This window comes from Balaenoptera musculus, chromosome 7, assembly GCF_009873245.2.
Source record: "Balaenoptera musculus isolate JJ_BM4_2016_0621 chromosome 7, mBalMus1.pri.v3, whole genome shotgun sequence".
NCBI classification, from domain to species: domain Eukaryota; kingdom Metazoa; phylum Chordata; class Mammalia; order Artiodactyla; family Balaenopteridae; genus Balaenoptera; species Balaenoptera musculus.
In genome coordinates, this window is record NC_045791.1 from 78,465,048 (window position 1) to 78,484,187 (window position 19,140).

At 43.3% G+C, this 19,140-nt stretch overlaps 1 pseudogene; it reads left to right on the forward strand.

Moving 5' to 3' along the window:
* Positions 1–19,140, forward strand: part of LOC118897973 — a 71,604-nt pseudogene that overhangs the window by 41,763 nt on the left and 10,701 nt on the right.

Genomic DNA, 19,140 nt, shown 5'->3' on the forward strand with positions numbered 1-19,140 from the left:
GCATCAGAAACCAGCACCATCCTGGTTTGTAAACAGAATGCAGAATTTCTTTCTTTCTTTTTTATTTATTTATTTATTTATTTATTTATTTATTTATTTATTTATTTATTTATTTATTTATTTATTTTGGCTGCATTGGGTCTTTGTTGCTGTGCATGGGCTTTCTCTAGTTGTGGCGAGCAGGGACTACTCTTCATTGCGGTGCGTGGGCTTCTCATTGTGGTGGCTTCTCTTGTTGTGGAGCACGGGTTCTAGGCGCGCAGGCTTCAGTAGTTGTAGCACGCGGGCTCAGTAGTTGTGGCTCGCAGGCTCTAGAGCACAGGCTCAGTAGTTGTGGCACATGGGCTTAGTTGCTCTGCGGCATGTGGGATCTTCCTGGACCAGGGCTCGAACCCGTGTCCCCTGCATTGGCAGGCGGATTCTTAACCACTGTGCCACCAGGGAAGCCCCAGAATTTCTATATGAGTCTTTGTGGAGCACTTTCTTCAAGTACTTACCTAGTTCCACAAGCGGTTCAACTCTGTACTTGACTTTTAGAGAAAAGAAAAAAAAAAAATGTTGTCCAGTATTATGTGAATATCTCCTTTTACTTTAGGTAATAGAATTTCTTATACTGAAGCTGAAAAATGCATATATAAAATCCCCAACCTCAGGTTCCAGGGCCATGCATGCCTGACAAATTTACCATCTGACATGGCCTTTCGCGGATTTGGCTTCCCACAGGGAACCCTGGTAGCGGAATCTTGCATCACAGCTGTGGCAGCCAAATGTGGCCTTCCGCCAGAGAAGGTAAGGTTGTAATCGAAGTCATAACCAAGGTTGTTGAAGAATCAGATGAGGTGTGAAACCAGCTACCCAAGGAAACACCCCAGAAGAACCGTACAAATTAGCCCTGGCTCAGAATTCAAGATAAATTAGGGGCTACCTAAAAGAACTCACCTCCGCCTATTGGTCTCCTTCCTTATGCAACGATTTCTCCTTTTCTTTCTTTTTTTAATTTGTACGAAAGGAATTACTCTTTTTAAAATTCAAACCATACTGAAGTTATTAAAGTAAAAAGTGGGGCTTCCCTGGTGGCGCAGTGGTTAAGAATCTGCCTGCCAATGCAGGGGACACGGGTTCGAGCCCTGGTCTGGGAGGATCCCACGTGCCACGGAGCAACTAAGCCCGTGAGCCACAACTACTGAACCTGCGCGTCTGGAGCCTGTGCTCCGCGACAGTGAGAGGCCCGCGCACCGCGATGAAGAGCGGCCCCCACTCGCCGCAACTGGAGAAAGCCCTTGCACAGAAACGAAGACCCAACACAGCCAAAAATAAATAAATAAATTTATTAAAAAAAAAGTAAAAAGTGAACATCCTTTCATCCCCCATCCATATTGGTTGAGGGTAACCATTGTTAACAGTTCCATGTTTATTGTTCTAGCCCTTTCTCTATGTTTACCCACCCATCTGTATTCATACACAATTACATAAACGCTGACATATGATGCAAACGTGCACATATGTGCTTATTTACCAAAATGAGACCATAATAAACACGTAATTGTGCACCTACTTTTTCTACTTAATATGCCATGGCCATCTTCCCATGTCAGTAAAATGATCTACTTCATTCATTTTCATGACTGAATACTTCTGTGTAATATGAATGTACCATAATTTATTTAGCCACTCCACTATTGATACACATTCAGGTTGTTACCCATTTTTTGCTATTAAAATGGTATTGGTACAGAGGTACCAAGGTTGTATCTTTGCTCTATTGTGCATATCTGTAGGATAAACTTACAGAAGTGGAATTGCTGGTGCACTTGAAAACTTTTGAGAGGTATTGCCAAAAGAATGCCCTCCAAAAATATTATTTTATGCTAGATCCTAGAAGGTACACAGTATGTACGATATGCCAGACCAAAGAGAGGCAGCCACTGGCAACTGAGATAATTGTTGATAACACTCTTCCACTCCTCACACATTCCAAGCAAATCCCAGCCTGCTTTTTCCACTTCTATCCCCTGTTTCCCCAGTATAGACCTTCTGCTCCAGCAAAGACTCTCCATGTCTTCGAACCCCTTTGTCCTTAAATTCAACAGGGAGGACCACCAGGTCTGTGAATTGTGATTGTTGGGGTACTTCCTACACACAGGGGAACACCTAAATATTGAACAAGGAAGACGGTAGTTATCCTAAGAGAAGTCACATAAAGTGTTCTATGGGTACAAAGGAGAAAAACATCACATTGGCTTGGGGGAGGGGAGTCAAGCAGAACTTTCTGGAGAAGATGGCACTGGGGTAGGCCTTGAAGAATAATAGCACAGGGAATGGAAAGGTAATCTGGGCCAGTGGAACACTTGAACAATGAGAGGCAGCCTCTTTGTGGCTCAGTTTCTTTATCTACAAAATGAGGACAATATGACTCACCTCACAGAGTTTCCGCAAGAATTAAATAAATTTGTTAATATTTGGTTTCATAAACTAGGTAGTAGTATGCCAGTGTAACTGCTGATAATCCTAATTCCTTTATTGTCATCAGAGTGGTTGCGGATGATGAAAAACCCTGAGCATATCTCAGCGGGCTCCCCTTCTTCTTTGTCAGATATTGCAAGTTTCTAGGACATGACACACCTATATTTAAATACATTTTTTAAAAGATTTGACCACACATTCCAAAGGCAATTGGAAGGCTTAGAGAAGATCTGCTATTTGTCACTAACTGCAGTGCTCTTCCTCTCTAGCAAAACAAGTCTTCAGTTATGACAATAAATCCTTGCTTTCATATCCCGTCTACCAACACTGCTCCCCCCTCTGAACCTTGTAGGAAAAAAAGGAAAATCTGCCCCCTTCAGCCCCTTCATCCCACTGCCCTTCAAAGATCAGTTACTACCTCTATCTTCCACTTCCAGGAGAGAGAGACCCCGATTGGTGCGTTGAAGAAGACAGGAGAAATACCACCCCCCCCCCAATTATTTCTGCAAAAACACATGCTATTCAGAGAAAAAGAAGAAAGACCCTGTCTTCTCCCCACTGAAGTTTATGCTTTAGTGGGGAGGCTTTACAAGTCTCTATTTTGCAATCATTTTCTGTCTTATCATAACTATTGACTCAATTTCCCACCCACTTCAGATTAGGGAGAAAAGCATAGGCAGAACAGTTGATAAAACCATCTACAAACAAGCATTCAACCCTGAAACACTGATAAGATGTTGGAATGAATGTCTGGACAAGACATTTCACAATGTCTTTCACAACAGAAGAATGCAATAAGAAGAATTCACTAAGAAGAATTACTGGAAGAAGAGAGGCATTGCTATGATCCCCATGAAGTTTTAAGTCGGATTTGCTGCAACAAGATATCATCAGGTAAGTCTTGTATGTGTGGGAAGTAACCCTCGTTCAGACACACTGCGGCTCTCCGACTTGGGAAGAATGTCACATTTCCCAGGGTACTGAGCCCCCTCCCCCAGCCCCTGGGAGAAGTGTACAGAACTCTCCTGAGCAGTCCCCCATCTGCAAGCACTTTCAACACAGGGCAGTAGAAAAACACCTCAATGGCAGAAAACGGCATCAGCAAGCATGAGATCCACAGAAGCAAAACTGCCATGATGGAGCGTTGACCCCTACTGAACCCCCGCTGTTCCAAAAGGGGACAGGAGCCCACGAGGCCCATGGTGCCATGCTTTCTGAGCTTGGAGGTCTCACGGCTTGGGCAAGAATGGGCTTCGCCTGCTCTGTGCCCCAGACCCTGCAGCACTCTTCCATGCCCCTAAGTCTGTGGCGGAGAAGTCATTCCATCTTGCCGTTGACAGGCTGGCTGTTCTCCTAGCCACCTCTCCTGGGAATCTGTGTCAATTCTGCGGGGGTGGAATGGGGGTGGGAGGGTCCAAATATCCTCCCAGGTAGATTTGTGAAAGAAGAGGCAAGTCATTCAGAGGCCCATCCAGAAGGGAGGAGGAAGGGCGGCATAGGGATGGGACCTTTGAACAGCACAAAGACTGGTACAGACGAGTTTCCCAGCAATCCCAATGGGTCATATACAGGAAGGATGTGAGAAAACTGGGAAAGGCTGCTGCCTCCCCATTGCTGTCCACCAAAAGCAGAAACTCAGCAACTGGAAAATCTTACCTGCATTAGATCTAGATCTAAATCTAAACTCCAAATCTGAAAGTGCATTAGATCTCCCTTGTGCGTATCACTGAAAGCATTCTTCCACTTATACTCAGCTACTGGCAGCCAGCACACACACAAACACACACACACACACACACACACACACACACACAAACACAAAAGCTGCCCTGTCAAAGGGAATCCCTCTTAGGGAATAAAGCAGTTGCCCCAAATCCCTAATCAACTGGAGCCAGATGGACCTGAGAAATCCTTGGCCCTGCCACTTATTAGCTGTGTGATACTAAGCAGGTTATTCAAGCTCTCCGAGCCTCAGCTTCCCCAATTATAAAATGAGAATAATAACCCTTTCTCCTAGGACTGACGAGGATTCAATGAGATGCTGAATGTAGGATTTGGCAGCGTTCCTGGAACGCTGTGTGCTATCCAGGGCAGCCCTAAGCCCCTCCACAGGAGATCTCAGACACATCTCTCAGGGCTGTGGCTCCTCTGGTGGGTAGGACTCCCTGGACTCCTGGATCACATTCCTGTTTGGGTCCAGAGTGCCCATTTTATAAAGAGACACAAGGAGGTTAACCGTCACGTCTACAAGTCTGGACTGAATCAACAGCCGGGGTATAAGAGATCCTGGATAGCTGCCAGTGTGGTTTTCCTCTCTGACACCAAGTTCTGTCTGTCCTCCACCAATTCCCCAACACCAACTGGGTGTCCAACAATTCAGTTCCGGCACTAACTACCCAGAGTTGGCGCAGAACCCACAGATCAAGGACTGAGTCCTATGGGATGGTCCCCACTTCAGATGCCAGTGCAAACAGGGTACCCATACTATGTACACTTCTGCCCAGACAAATACAAATTCAGGGGTTTCCACTACCCATCCTCAGGTTTGATAATGCCATAGAACAGCTCACAGAACTCAGGAAAGCACTTTACTATGATTATTACCAGTTTATTACAAAGGCTACAACCCAAGAAGAGCCAAATGGAAGAGATGCGCAGGGCAAGGGATGGGAGAAGGGGAGCCGAGCTTCCAATGCCCTCTTCATCCAGGCATGCTGCCTCCAGCTTGTGGATGTGTTCACCAACCCAGAAGCTCCCAGAACCTTGTCACTTGGGGTGGGGGTGGGGGGTGGGGGTTGACAATGGACTTCATTATATAGGTGTCGTTGATTACATTATTGACCATTGGTGATTGAACTGCTCTCCCCTCCCTGGAGACTGGGAGATAGGGCTGAAAGATGGCACCCTCTGACCATGTACTTTGTTGTTCTAGTAATGAGCACCCATCCTGAAGTTATCTAGGCTCCCTCCATGAACCATCCCATTAGCATACAGAAGACAGTAAATTCCAAGAGTTTTGGGAGTTCTGTGCCAAGAACCAGGGCCAAAGACCACATCTTTTTTGGGTTTTATTATTTTTTTATTGACGTATGGTTGCTGCACAATATTATATAAGTTACAGGTATACAATGTAGTGATTCACAATTTTAAAGGTTATAAACCATTTTTAGTTACTATAAAATATTGGCTATATTCCCCATATTGTATAATATATCCTTGTGCCACACATTTACTTTTTATTATACCACATCTCCCCTCACTTGCATGGCCACCTTTCACCTAAACCATAGCCTACTCTCTACCATCATCCATGGGAGACAGCTTCTCATCTTGCACCAAAAAAAAAAAAAAAAAAAATCTTTAAATCAAGGGCTGACTTTGTCTCCATTTGAAAGGCCTCCAGCTTCCCCACAGAGTTCTAAATTGACACACCCAAGAATCATCTGGCTGGGAGTTGAAGTGTGTTATTCCAGGTCAGCCAATGACTCACAAAGCTGGAACACCTACTCTCTAAATTTGGTATGAGAAGTACTCTCCTCAGAGGGAGCCAAAGGCCCACAGTGAATAAATACTATTATTCGCACCTACAAGCCTTGATGCCCCGGAGTGCCTCCAAGCCACCCTGGGCTTCCGGGCATCTCCAGACACGAATAAAGTCCCAATTCCTCCTCCTCCTCCTGGAAAGAAAAATACCACAGTTCCATTTGTCCAATTCAACAAACATGTATTTAGTGTCTCTGTGATTCAGACCTGCTCAAAGTTCTCTGCAGGACTCAGAGATGAACAAGACCAGGGGCCCCTCCTCTGAGAGACTCACAGGAGAGCCTGTCACCCCAGTATTTCTTTCCTATGGCTGCTGTAACAAAGTACCACAAGCTTGGTGGCTTAAAACAACAGATTTATTCCCTCACAGTTCTGGAGGCTAGAAGTTCAAACTACAGGTGTCAGCAAGGCCATGTTCCTTCTGAAGTCTCCTGGGAAGAATACTTCCTTGCCTCTTCCAGCTTACGGTGGCCTCCATCTTCACGTGACCTTCTTATAAGGACGCTAGCCAATGTCCTAGTGGGCCCGCCCTAATCCACGATGACCTCATCTTAACTAATTACACCTGCAAAGACTCCATTTCCAAATAAAGTTACGTTCTGAGGTTCTAGGTGGACATGAATTTGGGGTGTAGGAGGGGACACTATTCAACCCAGTACACCCCTGTAAGAGGAAGTGCAGAGGAAGGGGTCATTGATCCTTCCCAGAGGGGCATGAGAAGCATTCAAGGAAATTTTCACAGAATAGAGACTGGGGGTGTGGGTCTGAAGGCTGGGGAGCAGGCCAGGAAGAGAGAACAGCATCAGCAAGAGCACAGGTCAGGAAGGAGCAGCTGTCAGGCCAGACTTGGAAGCAAGGAGGGAAAAGACAGGGATGAATCTGGGAAAGTTCAAGAGACCAAATCCCAAAGGGCCTCGTATTGCGGTAAGGAGCCGGGCTTTCCCTTACAGACAATAGGGAGTTTTCACCCACCTTGCCCAGTGGTGAACCCTTCTTCCCTCCATGATTCCATTCAGTGGTCATTTGGGGGAACGCTTCCCGGGCTCCCCAGAAGCAGCTGGATCTGTTCTCTCAGGGCCCCTTCCGCCACATCCATTATCTCACGGAACATTCCACACAATAATGACTTGCTCTCCAGCCTGCTCCCCCCACTATGCTGTGAGCTATTTGAGGAAGAACCACGTCTTATTCCTCTTTACATGTCGAGCTGAGCACAGGTTGCCACATAACCTGTGCAAGCACTTACAAATGTTTAAGGAGCTGGTTGAGTGGTCAGCCAGAGAATTTAAGCAGAGGGATGACTTTCAAATAGTTGGAACCAATACGCACAACTCCCGAGGTACCCAAAGGGGCTCCTACTGAAGCCAGTTTCCTAAGTAGGAATATTCTTTATAGGCAACTTTAGCACAAAACAGAGCTAAGCTTCAGAATCCTACCAGGAAAGCTTGCCTGTCTGCCCCTCCCCGCTCCATGCAACTGGTGTTGCACCACCTCATTTCTGACACTGAACCTCCCTAAACGCTGACTTGCACTAAGCTGTGCCCTCCGGGTTGTTTCTCTAGGCAGCTGCACTGGTTCATATCTACACCGACGGGTCCATATTGGTCACACACGGAGTCAACGAACTGGGACAAGTTATTCACACCAAAATGCTACAGGTGAGACAAATAAAATTCATCTCTCTATACACTGTTGACATGACAGACATTTGGCACTAATTTTAGAGTCAGTGATGACTCCCTGTATGCAAACCCTAAGATCTTGACTATTTAGTTGGAAAATCTTCTTACATATGAAATAGAATGGCTGAGGTAGTGGAAATCCTACACGTGTGCAGATACTCCTGGAGCTTGGCCCAGGTTTATGGACGGAGATGGTTCTTAGTGAAAACACCATTGATGTGTCCCCAGAACACTGTGGTGGGTACACCGTGCAGGCTTACCTAGAGTAGGGGTTTCTCAACTTTTCTATTTTGAGACCAGTATGTATAATTTTTAAAGTTTGGACAATAATGTCAGGTGGCTAATGTATTGTTTTGAGAAGCAAGGACAAGTATTTCATCAACTGTCATCATCCTATAATTTTTAAAGGATATCTTAACACACACACATATACCCAAAGTAGGAAGATATAATCCCAGGATAAAAAAAAAGAATAATCCTTTAAATTGAATAAATGTAACTTTATGACTAATTTACTAGTAATTTACTAATTACTAATTTACTAATTGTTACAGTGCACATCTGCAGCTTTTTACTATCCAGACCCTTAGCTCCTTTGGAATACCCCTCCCACATTCCATATAGTTCTGAAGGACTCCTCAATTCTGGTACCTTTTAACCTCATCCCCCTCCTGGCCCCAATGCCTGCCACAGATATATAGGCACAGGACTCTGGTCTGGCCAATCAGAGTTCCTGAACCCTGCTGGCTGCAGGGATTGGTCCAGGAAGAAGACACATGGCCAAGCAAGGCCAATCAACGTCCTTTCCTGGAACTGATGTGTAGATGTTAGGAGAAAGGAACTATTTTTCCCTTATGGTAGTTTAGCTACTATGCTATAGGCCAGTGGTTGTCAGAGGCAATTCTGTGCCATGGATGAAATCTGTCTACGGTTGAAAATGACATGGCCATCGTAGAAAGAAAAGCAAATATGAGAGGCTGTGGGAGAATCCAGATGAGACCACAAAGCCCCTAGATACAGATATATGTGATACTAGCTCCTCCATCCTTCCCAGTTATGTGGACCAATAAATTCCTTTTGGATTTTCATCACCAAGAATTCATCAAATTGTCCTTTTTTTCTCATTTTGCATCTTTCTGGAGAAACTTAATCACTGAACCGTATTAGTCTGAAGATTGGCAAGTATGAACAGGTACATACCTGCAAACATCTAGAGAAAGTGTTTTTGCAAAAACTAAAACACAGTATCGGCCAAAACAGTGCTTTTTTCTTTTCCTTCCTTCTCTCCCTTTCTTTCTTTTTCATTTTTTCTTGATTAAATATCTTAATTTCCACATGTGTCTGCTAGAGAAATGGAAGGAAAAGCACAGAAAAGGAAAAAGTGAATAGCACATACTAGAGGAGTATAAGCAAGTGGGAACAAATAGAAGAAAAGAGGGAAGAAGCTAAAATTAAGGTGGGAATGAGGGCAAGAAAGAAGACAGGCCCTCAGTGTCCTTCCAAGTTCATCTGATAACCAATACCAACAGACTTAAGACCAAACTGAGTCAGTCAATCTAATCTCTGTCTCTCTTCCTGCCACTGCCACTAAGTAAATGGGAATAATCTCAACTTGGCCTATTCTCTACACATGTAAAATTTAGAAAAAAGGAAATCCTTAACATCCTAAATGCACTAACTTTGAATAGAAGAACTGCTGTGGGATATTACCAAGAAAACACTTTAAAAATTAGCATGAGGCCCTACTAAAAAGTAGTTTTAATTCTTAAAAGACACATTATTTTAGGCTTTAAAGGATATTGTGGATGTAATAAAAATAGTAATATTTTAATTAAGAAAAATAATGACTCAAGTCTTCATAGAAGTCCTTACCAGACTTGAAATTATTTCTTTTTCTCATAGGTGGGCAGCCGTGAATTAAAAATACCCATGTCGTACATGCACATCTGTGAAACAAGTACAGCCATGGTACCTAATACAATTGCTACAGCAGCATCCATCGGCTCAGATGTCAATGGCAGAGCCGTGCAGGTGCTTCCTCCTGTCTGTCTTTCCCTGGGTGCTTTCTCCACATCTCTGGTTTTCTGAGCTGGATATAGTCACAGTGGTTGGCTTCAGAGAAGTTATCTGTGTCACTGAACATAGGCTTGGGATCACCAAAATGCCAGGAGAGGGTGTTAGTTGGAGTAGGCTAAACTGAGGTGACAAATAGACCCAGACTATAATGGCTCCAACACAACAAAAGTTCTTTCTTGCACACAATCCAGAGGGAATATTCAGTCATTCGAGCATCCAGAGTGTGATGGCAATTCCTTCATCTTCAACACATGGCTTTCAAGGTTGCCCTAAGCATCATCACTTGGGTGATCTGAAGGGAAAGAACATGGAGGCCAGACTTGGGAGGGATGCAAGTCACTTCCCCTCATCAGCCATTAGCAGAACCAGTCTCAGGCCATGTCCAACAACAGGGGAGGTTGGGGGAATGTAGAGCAGTGGGAAACCATGGCCCAGCTACTATGGAAGAAGGGGGGAATGGATTTTGGTGAACAAATTTTCTGTGTCCCTGGTAGACACAGAACAAAGAAATCTGGGTACCAAGTAATGCAGACCTGTGCAAGTTTCCCTTGACACAAACAAGTTCTTTCAGGCAGGTAGGCAGACAGAACCCCAGCCAGGTAGGTATGGTGCAATTAAAGTGTCTGCATTAGTAGAGTTCTACCAGAGTACTCATCCTTTTTCTTTGTACTTATTTTTCTAACTAATGTAAAAAAAGACTGCTAAATTTTCACTAGTTCAAAATAGAACCATGACTTCATATTCCTAATTCAAAGATCTGACTGCATGTACTTTTGAAGTAATATCTATTTGTCATGTTTCTGTTATAAACTGTCCACTTTTTCCACTGGGACATTCTTGGGAGGCATACAGCCTCACTCCCAGGACACTGCACTTATATGCTACCAAGAGGAACCACTTTCAAATCCATCTTATCTTTGTGGAGACACCTCCTAGGGGCTCAAAAAACAGACTGTTTTTGCTCAGAACAAGGTGGGAAACCTCAAATTCATGAGGTCCAATTTTAGGTAGAATCAAACACAAAATAGGAACTGCTCTGTGTGTATGGAAGTTGTCAGCCCAGACTAGGCATTAATCCATCTTCTAGGGTTTGGGGTTTCTATATCAAGGATCATAAACTCGTGTGCTTCCCTGGTGGTGCAGTGGTTGAGAATCTGCCTGCCAATGCAGGGGACACGGGTTCAAGCCCTGGTCTGGGAAGATCCCACATGCCGCGGAGCAACTAGGCCCGTGAGCCACAATTACTGAGCCTGCGCGTCTGGAGCCTGTGCTCTGCAACAAGAGAGGCCGCGACGGTGAGAGGCCCGCGCACTGCGATGAAGAGTGGCCCCCGCTCGTCGCAACTGGAGAAAGCCCTCGCACAGAAACGAAGACCCAACACAGCCATAAATAAATAAATAATAAATTTTTTAAAAAAATCTTAAAAAAAAAGGATCATAAACTTTGTGGATCTAGGTTATTACAGAAACAAATTTAATTATTTTCTCACTTCACACTCAAAGCCAAGGCCTTCACTGCAGTAGTTTGATGACAGATGGATGAACAGACAAAAGACTGGACAGACAGTTGAACAATATTTCAGACCCAGAGGGATACTGGCGTGTCATTGTTACAGACTAAAGAGCACAAACTTGAATGAAAATAGGATGTTTTGTTCCATAGATCTTAATGGCTGGAAAATACAAAAGAAGGTATAAATCCAAAATGTAGAAAAAAAAAGAAGAAGGAATTAAGAACATGAATATTCTTAGAAAGGGGATCTGAGAGTAGAAATTCAGCTGAGCCCATAGTTTCACAGGAAGTGAGTGAGGAAGAGAAAACACCCTCTATAACTGATACTCTCCTCATGATCAGGGGCTGTGTTGGTATCGCCTCTGCATTCCCAATGTGTCAGTATCAGGCACCCCAAAAGCATTCACTGAACTGATCAATTGTCAACCAATATTCTTTCAAATCCTAACCACCACGCTCTTCTCTAATGAGGATTCACTTCTTTACTCCTTCAAGAATGCTTGTCAGATTCTTCTGAAACACCTTGAGCCCATCATTAAGAAAAATCCAGAAGGTACCTGCAAAGACTGGGTAAGTGTTCCACTCTGTCTGTTACTACAAACGAGAAAGCAATCCAAACCTGTGCTGAGAGCGCCGTGGTAGTGCACACACGCACCACGTAGAGTCAGACCTAGGAGTGGATTTCTGTGAAACGGCAGGATCACCAGGTTGATACAGCTGCTCCATGATGTGTCCCAGGTATGAGTGGAGAGAGAGCACAGGGAACCGCATCGCTGAGAGGAGGAACAGAAGTGTATGAAGAATTACCAGAGGCCTTACCTCTTTTCTTTCTTAAATAAGAAAGAAAAGACTGAGCCTTCCTAAGCCATAAAAATGTGATATTTGGGGAGGGAGGAAGAAAACTAAAATGCCTAATTGCTACTGAATATATCTCAAGGGAAAAGACTTGTTTAATCCAACTTTACAATGTCCTATATCTTATTTCATTAGAACAATTATCTCACACTTGCACACACACTTACCAGAGTTCTAACACTTAGAAATGAAGCTCCAAATATCTTGTGAACTAAGCCCCTACATCACAGATGTGCAGCAAGATTCTATTTTACTTGCTTAATTTAGATTTCTGAACTCAATCGAAGGAAACTGTTAGTGCACTAGCTGAGGAGAAAAAAATATTAGGATAGGTTCTATTATTGGTAACAAAGCACCAGTAACAATTGTCAGATGTCAATTCTGATACACAGAATATTTTCCTTCTCACCTATCAGATGGTATGTTTATTTTATTCTGACTAAATATGCCCATTCTGCACATAGAAACTGCTTTTGAACAAAGAGTCAGTCTTTCAGCCACTGGATCCTCCAGGTAAAAATTACAATAATGCCTTGACTTGGCTAAGAAATTATGAGGCCATCAAATCACTCTGGGCCTCAGTTCCTTCATTTGTAAAATAAGTTGGTTTTTTTTTTTTATAAATTTTATTTTTATTTATTTACTATTTTTGGCTGTGTTGGGTCTTTGTTGCTGTGCACGGGCTTTCTCTAGTTGCAATGAGTGGGTGCTACTCTTTGTTCCGGTGTGCAGGCTTCTTATTGCGGTGGCTTCTCTTGTTGCGGAGCACGGGCTCTAGGCGCGCGGGCTTCAGTAGTGTGACTCATGGGCTCAGTAGTTGTGGCTCGTGGGCTCTAGAGCACAGGCTCAGTAGTTGTGGCGCACGGGCTTAGTTGCTCCGCGGCATGTGGGATCTTCCTGGACCAGGGCTCGAACCCGTGTCCCCTTGGCAGGCGGACTCTTAACCACTGCGCCACCAGGGAAGCCCGTAAAATAAGTTTTTATTATGTGATCCTTAAGGTTCCTTCTGGGCCCCCAAATTCCATGACTTTGAATAGGCCTTTGAGCTATGTCCAAAGAAATATTAAATAATAAAAATACCCCTATTTGGTAAAAAAATAAATAAACATGACTTACGATACGTCTAATCGTTATTTACTATTCTTTACTATGAGTAGTAATATCATTAGAAATAAGTTGCAACTCAATTTTACACATCTCCCTCTCTTTACCATAAAACTTTTCTATTTTGAAGCTCCTTGCTGGGCAAGAGAGATGGATAGGATGCTTAATTTAGACTTCTGAACTCAGTCAGAAGGAAATTGTTAGTGTATTAGCTGAGGAGAAAAAAATATTAGAATGGGTTCTATTGTTGGTAACAAAGCAAAAGAGATGGAGGGATGGATAGGATGGATAGGACGGTCATCACCAGGCATCCTGGGTGCAGTGCCAGGCAGTGGGAGGCCCTCAGTAGATGCACGTTAATTAAATGAGGCACAAAGAGGGGAGCTGATTGTCAAACGCAGGAAGTGTATGACATTAGTTTTACAATCAAATGAAACAATCCAACAAACCACACACCCACCCACACACACACACACACAAACACACGTATAGAAAATCCTTATGAAGAAAGGAGGTAATGGCCAGCCCAGTGCCCTGCACGTAATAAGTTCCAAATACTTGAGTTCAGTTATCCAAGAAGAGGGCAAATCAGCCCTCTAGCTGGGTCCATCTTCCATTAATAAACACATCGAATTACCGGCCCTTTCTCACCAGCCCTGAATTACCATCAGTCCCCTATGAGTTTGGTTAGCACAATCTAGGGGGTCCCTCTGGGAACCCTAATAAAAATCAATTGAGGTTTTCAACGTGCAGATCTAAAAGTCAAACCTTAAACCCTCAAGATGCAGACACCCTGTGAGGTCTGGACCGGAACAGATTGTTGGCTTCTCTCTTTTTGGCATCCTAACTGCAGCACAAAGCATATCCTCTTTAAAAATGGAGGCAAGTGTTAGTGTTGCTGTAAGGAGCTAGACTGTAAATATGGGTAACTTAAAAGCAGTCGCAATGAACATCAATCAAATCAAATGCTGTCATTAAAACTTTGGTAAATTTAAAACAAATCAACATTGTTTGCGCCCCCCTCCCAAGCTAAAGGGCTTTATTTCTTCCATCAGGGGCTACAAGGCCTTCGTGGACTGGGAGAAAGGAAAAGGAGACCCTTTTTCCTACTATGTCTATGAAGCAGCCTGTTCCGAGGTTGAAACTGACCGCCTGACAGGAGCTCACAAGGTAAGTCATTTGACAACTTTCCTCTTAGCAAGTAAAAACAACAGCAACAAAATTATGTTTACACTAATAGCCCAATTTCATTATGTAATACTTGTACAATAAGGACAAGATTCTTTCAATTCCATGGGAATGTCTAGAAATTCAGCTTTATCCTGAATTTCCACTCAGAAAGAAGTACAGAAGGAATTGCTCATGACAGCCTAAAATGCATTAAATTTTTTATTCCATTTCAGACAAAATTACTTTCCAAAGTTTTTTTTTTTTTTTTTCAAAAAATGGGTCTATTCCTAAAGGAAGGTCAAGTTATCTATCTGACTAGGTAATTTAGTAAATTGTCTTGAGTAAAAGTTTTGAAAGCACATAGCAATGTGATATCCCCCCAAAGTCAATTATCCCAAAGGTACTACTGGTCCTAAAGAAATAGACTGGGGGAGAGGGAAGGGCAGGTAATTAAAATAATTTTTGTGTTTACTATTTAATTGAGCATCCAAAAAAAAAAAACCTTATTGGAGATAGGGAGTCATATTTAACCAAAAACTAATAACTTCCACCATAAAGGATAAACCCCAGGTACCATTCTAGAAACAGAGAGATTACAGAAACCTTAAATAGAATATAGTATAATCCAAAGTATAGGAAATTTACAGGATGGACCGATGACACATCTAAATTCCATACACTAATTATTCTAACATCACCTTGAACCATCTTGCCCCAAAATAGAAATGGTCAGTTCATGTAAAAATGGGAAGGACTTTGCAAATACTGACCTATAAATTTTATCAAAATGTCTTTTATTGCCCCATTGTTGGTTAACTTGCCCACTGCTTAAATATTACATAAATAAGATAAAAATACAATAAATGAAGGGATGTCTGGAGAGCAGCTGCCCTCACATTCCACTCAAGTTTATCCTTAGGACACATTAATATTATGTCTCCATCTTCATTCTAGATCATTGTGAAGAAGTAAACTCATGAAATTAGGATCACAGATTACTCACATGATTATTTTAAAACTTGTGTTTCTGGATGTTTTTCACATCCTGGCACACATAGACAATGATAATATTTGCACAGCATACTGTTGCAAACAAGGAAGCCATGTTGGCAGGCGACCAGCCTGGGTGCCCTGCCCCAGGACCTCCGAAAGCCTGTGTCAGTATCTTGGCACCCCTGTAACCCATTTGAGGCTCTACACTAGGTGGGAAGCTGTTTTTAGAAATCAACTAGCTGTCTGATCCTCCACCTTAAAGGGGATGTTGCCAGATTTAGCAAATAAAAATATAGGACTCCCAGTTAAATTTGAATTCCAGATAAACAACAAACCATTTTCTGGTATAAATATGCTCCATGCACTATATGGGACATACTTATTTTATCTGGCAATTCCACCTGAGGGTCCTGGTAGAAATCCCGGAAGAAATGAACCTCATGGAGATCTTCCAGAATTTGGGGTGCCAGAAAAGTTAAGATTTGGTCTTCCCTGTGCCTTCCTTATTATGGCTTAAGGTTCAGTCATTTCAGTATCACTTTGGTCCCTTGAAATAGTTTATTCTTTGAAGAGGCAAAACTTATTTTTTTTCTTTAAAGGAATTCCTTTATTTTTATTTGTTATTTATTTATTTTTGGCTGTGTTGGGTCTTCGTTTCTGTGCAAGGGCTTTCTTTAGTGCGGCGAGCGGGGGCCACTCCTCATTGCGGTGCGCGGGCCTCTCACTATCGCGGCCCCTCCCGTTGCGGAGCACAAGCTCCAGACGCGCAGGCTCAGTAGTTGTGGCTCACGGGCCCAGCTGCTCCGCGGCATGTGGGATCTTCCCAGCCCAGGGCTCGAACCCGTGTCCCCTACATTGGCAGGCAGATTCTCAACCACTGCGCCACCAGGGAAGCCCAAAACTTATTTTAAAGAGGAATCAGAGAAATAAAATGACAGGCCTTATTGCTGATGGCTATTTGTGGTTGTTGAACTAAACCATCTGAAGATTCAGCTAGTGCACAGCCATCTCTTCCCATTTTCCAATACCTATAATGCAACATACACCAGGTTTCAACATGGAAATAAGTTGAAAACTCACTCTGGGGTGTGTCTAATCTCGTGCCCTATCCAGGTTGAGAATGGACGAAGGCTGGTCTCAGTGCCCATAGTAGGTTGTCTGAGAGGCCAATGGTTGAATCAAAAGAGAATTTCCCATTCAAAGAGCTAGAAAGTAGGAGCCCAGGTATTGGGCCTAAACAGTGAATGATGATGTTGGAACAAGCACCGGACGTTGGGGAGAAGGAAAGCCCAGAGATATTCCTGAGATAGACCACAGGCATATAGGGCTTTCTGTGGCTCCTTCACAGCCTGCATGCACATGCCCAGTGACACAACAGAAGGGCCAGATTAGTGTGATTTTTCTCAGGGAAGGAAGTAAATTGGTCTCAACATTCGCCCTTAATACACCCAAGATCTTGCAAATCCCCAAATTCATACAAGCCGCTGTGGCTACCTGATTTCCTCAATAAAACGGCAATAGTACCACCTACAGTGAACCATTATGAGAACTAGATGAGCTCATGATTATATTAGAACAAATCCAGGCTAAGAATCAGATGAACAATCAGGCTCAATTATTTACTAAGAGATGCTCAAACACATCAACATGCCGTGGCTTTGGAGTCACTTGAGAGGAATCAAAACCACGAATGCAGAAGACCTTCTGGGGTCATTGACAGTCCTAGCACTAAATTTGAAGAGCTTAGCAGATGTCTTGTCGCCTGTAATGTTGATGGGGTTCAATGCAGTACTAATTAACCAGCCCGAGTCCTGGAATAAATTGGGACCATTTGAATAAACATTAAAATAGTATTTTTAATTCAAGTTCTCATGGTCAGGTAATTTTTAACTTTGGCAGAAAATCAGAACAGACATCGTCATGGATGCATGTTGCAGTCTAAATCCGGCCACTGATATTGGGCAGGTAGGTGCTGGCCCACCAAGATGGGTGCCGCTTCCTGAGAGCCATTGTGGGGTATGTAAAGGCCTTCTAAAAACCACACAATGTCACAGAGCTTGACATTTTCCCTTCAGATTGAAGGTTCATTTATTCAGGGAATGGGCCTTTATACCACTGAAGAGGTGAAATATCCCCCAGAAGGTGTCCTGTACTCTCGAGGCCCAGATGAGTACAGAATTCCAACCATCAGCGATGTCCCAGAGGAGTTTAATGTCTCCTTGTTGCCATCATCACAAACCCCACTAACCATCTATTCATCCAAGGTAAGCATCCAAACCTACTACTGCGCAATGTGATGGATCAGGTAGCTTGGTAAATGAGCGCAGGTGGATGAAATACAAGATAAAGGTCAACGGTTATCAGGACCCAATCCCGATAAACTGTTACAATTTGGAGATGAATCACCTAGAGAAAAGTGAGATTCAGAGAAGATAAATGATCTGCCCAATGGCAATCCTGGGATTTTATTTATTAATATTCTTCTTCACTGAAAACTCTAAAATTCAGCAAGAAGCTTTGATTTGATAGAATAACATTTTCACTTAAGCCATTCTTACTTAAGAACCTGAAGACTGAAATATTAAATGGGATTGAAGGCAGGATGCTACAGAAATCTTAGAAAGCAGCGGCAACATGGACAGAATCCCGGACTGAGGGCTCAGAAGACCTGGATTCCTGCCCAGCTCTACCAATTCCCTATGATGTTAAGCAAACCACTCACCTCTGAGGGGCCCAGAGTCCTCAGTCATACTGAGAAATGGATCTAAAGCAGCGTTTCTCAACTGGGGGAGGGGGGATATTTGGCTCCCACAGGGAACATCTAGCAAATGTCTGGAGACATTTCTGGTTGTCACAACTGGGGGAAAATATTACTACTAGTGGGTAGAGGCCAGGAATGCTGCTAAACGGCCTTCGATGCACCAGACAGTACCCAACAAGAAATTATCTGGCCCAAAATGTCAATACTGCCAGGAAACAAAGACACCAACCCTGAGTAATTGCTAAAGTAGTGAAATTGCGAATTAAAGGTCAGAATTTGTTTTCACTGCTGTATGCAGATTATGTGAAAACTACCCTTGGAGTAGAAACTTCATTTAGGTTTGAGATGCATTGTTAAATTTTTCTTTAAAATCTTTTGGGTGACTTCTTACTAGGGGTAGCAAATTGATAGCTTTTTAAAAATGAGTTCACATATATCTGCTGGAATTTTACCATTTCCAAACTGGATCCCACTTTCAGCCCAGAAACTGCCTCTGGGCATATGGTAATGAGGGTGAAGGTATGGGGGTGGGGCACAAATTTGAAAGGAAAAACAATCAGCAGCACTTTCGGATCCTCGCTGGGTTGGAAATCACTCAAAAGGGAAAAGGCAAAAGGAAGCTCAGAGCCCAGCTTTCAGTTCGACGAAAGTAATAAGCAGGTCCTTGAGTCCCTGTGTTTGTGGCCAGTCACTTACAGGCAGGCATTCAGGGAAACCATGGGTTTGCAGGTGCCTTCATGGAGTGCACTGTGTAATAATAAGAGGAACCTACCAGGTACCAGGCACTGTGCTAGGTGCTTTTGCACTTCCTGAACCTCATGACACCCTGTAAAGTAGGTATCATTGCCTAAATTTCACTGATAAAGGAACAGGGGCTCAGAGAGGTGATCTCACCCAGAGAAACACAGGGAGTAAGGGCCAGGATACAGACTCCATCTCTCCAGCTCAGGGGTTGCAGATTGGGGGCCCACTGGTAGAATC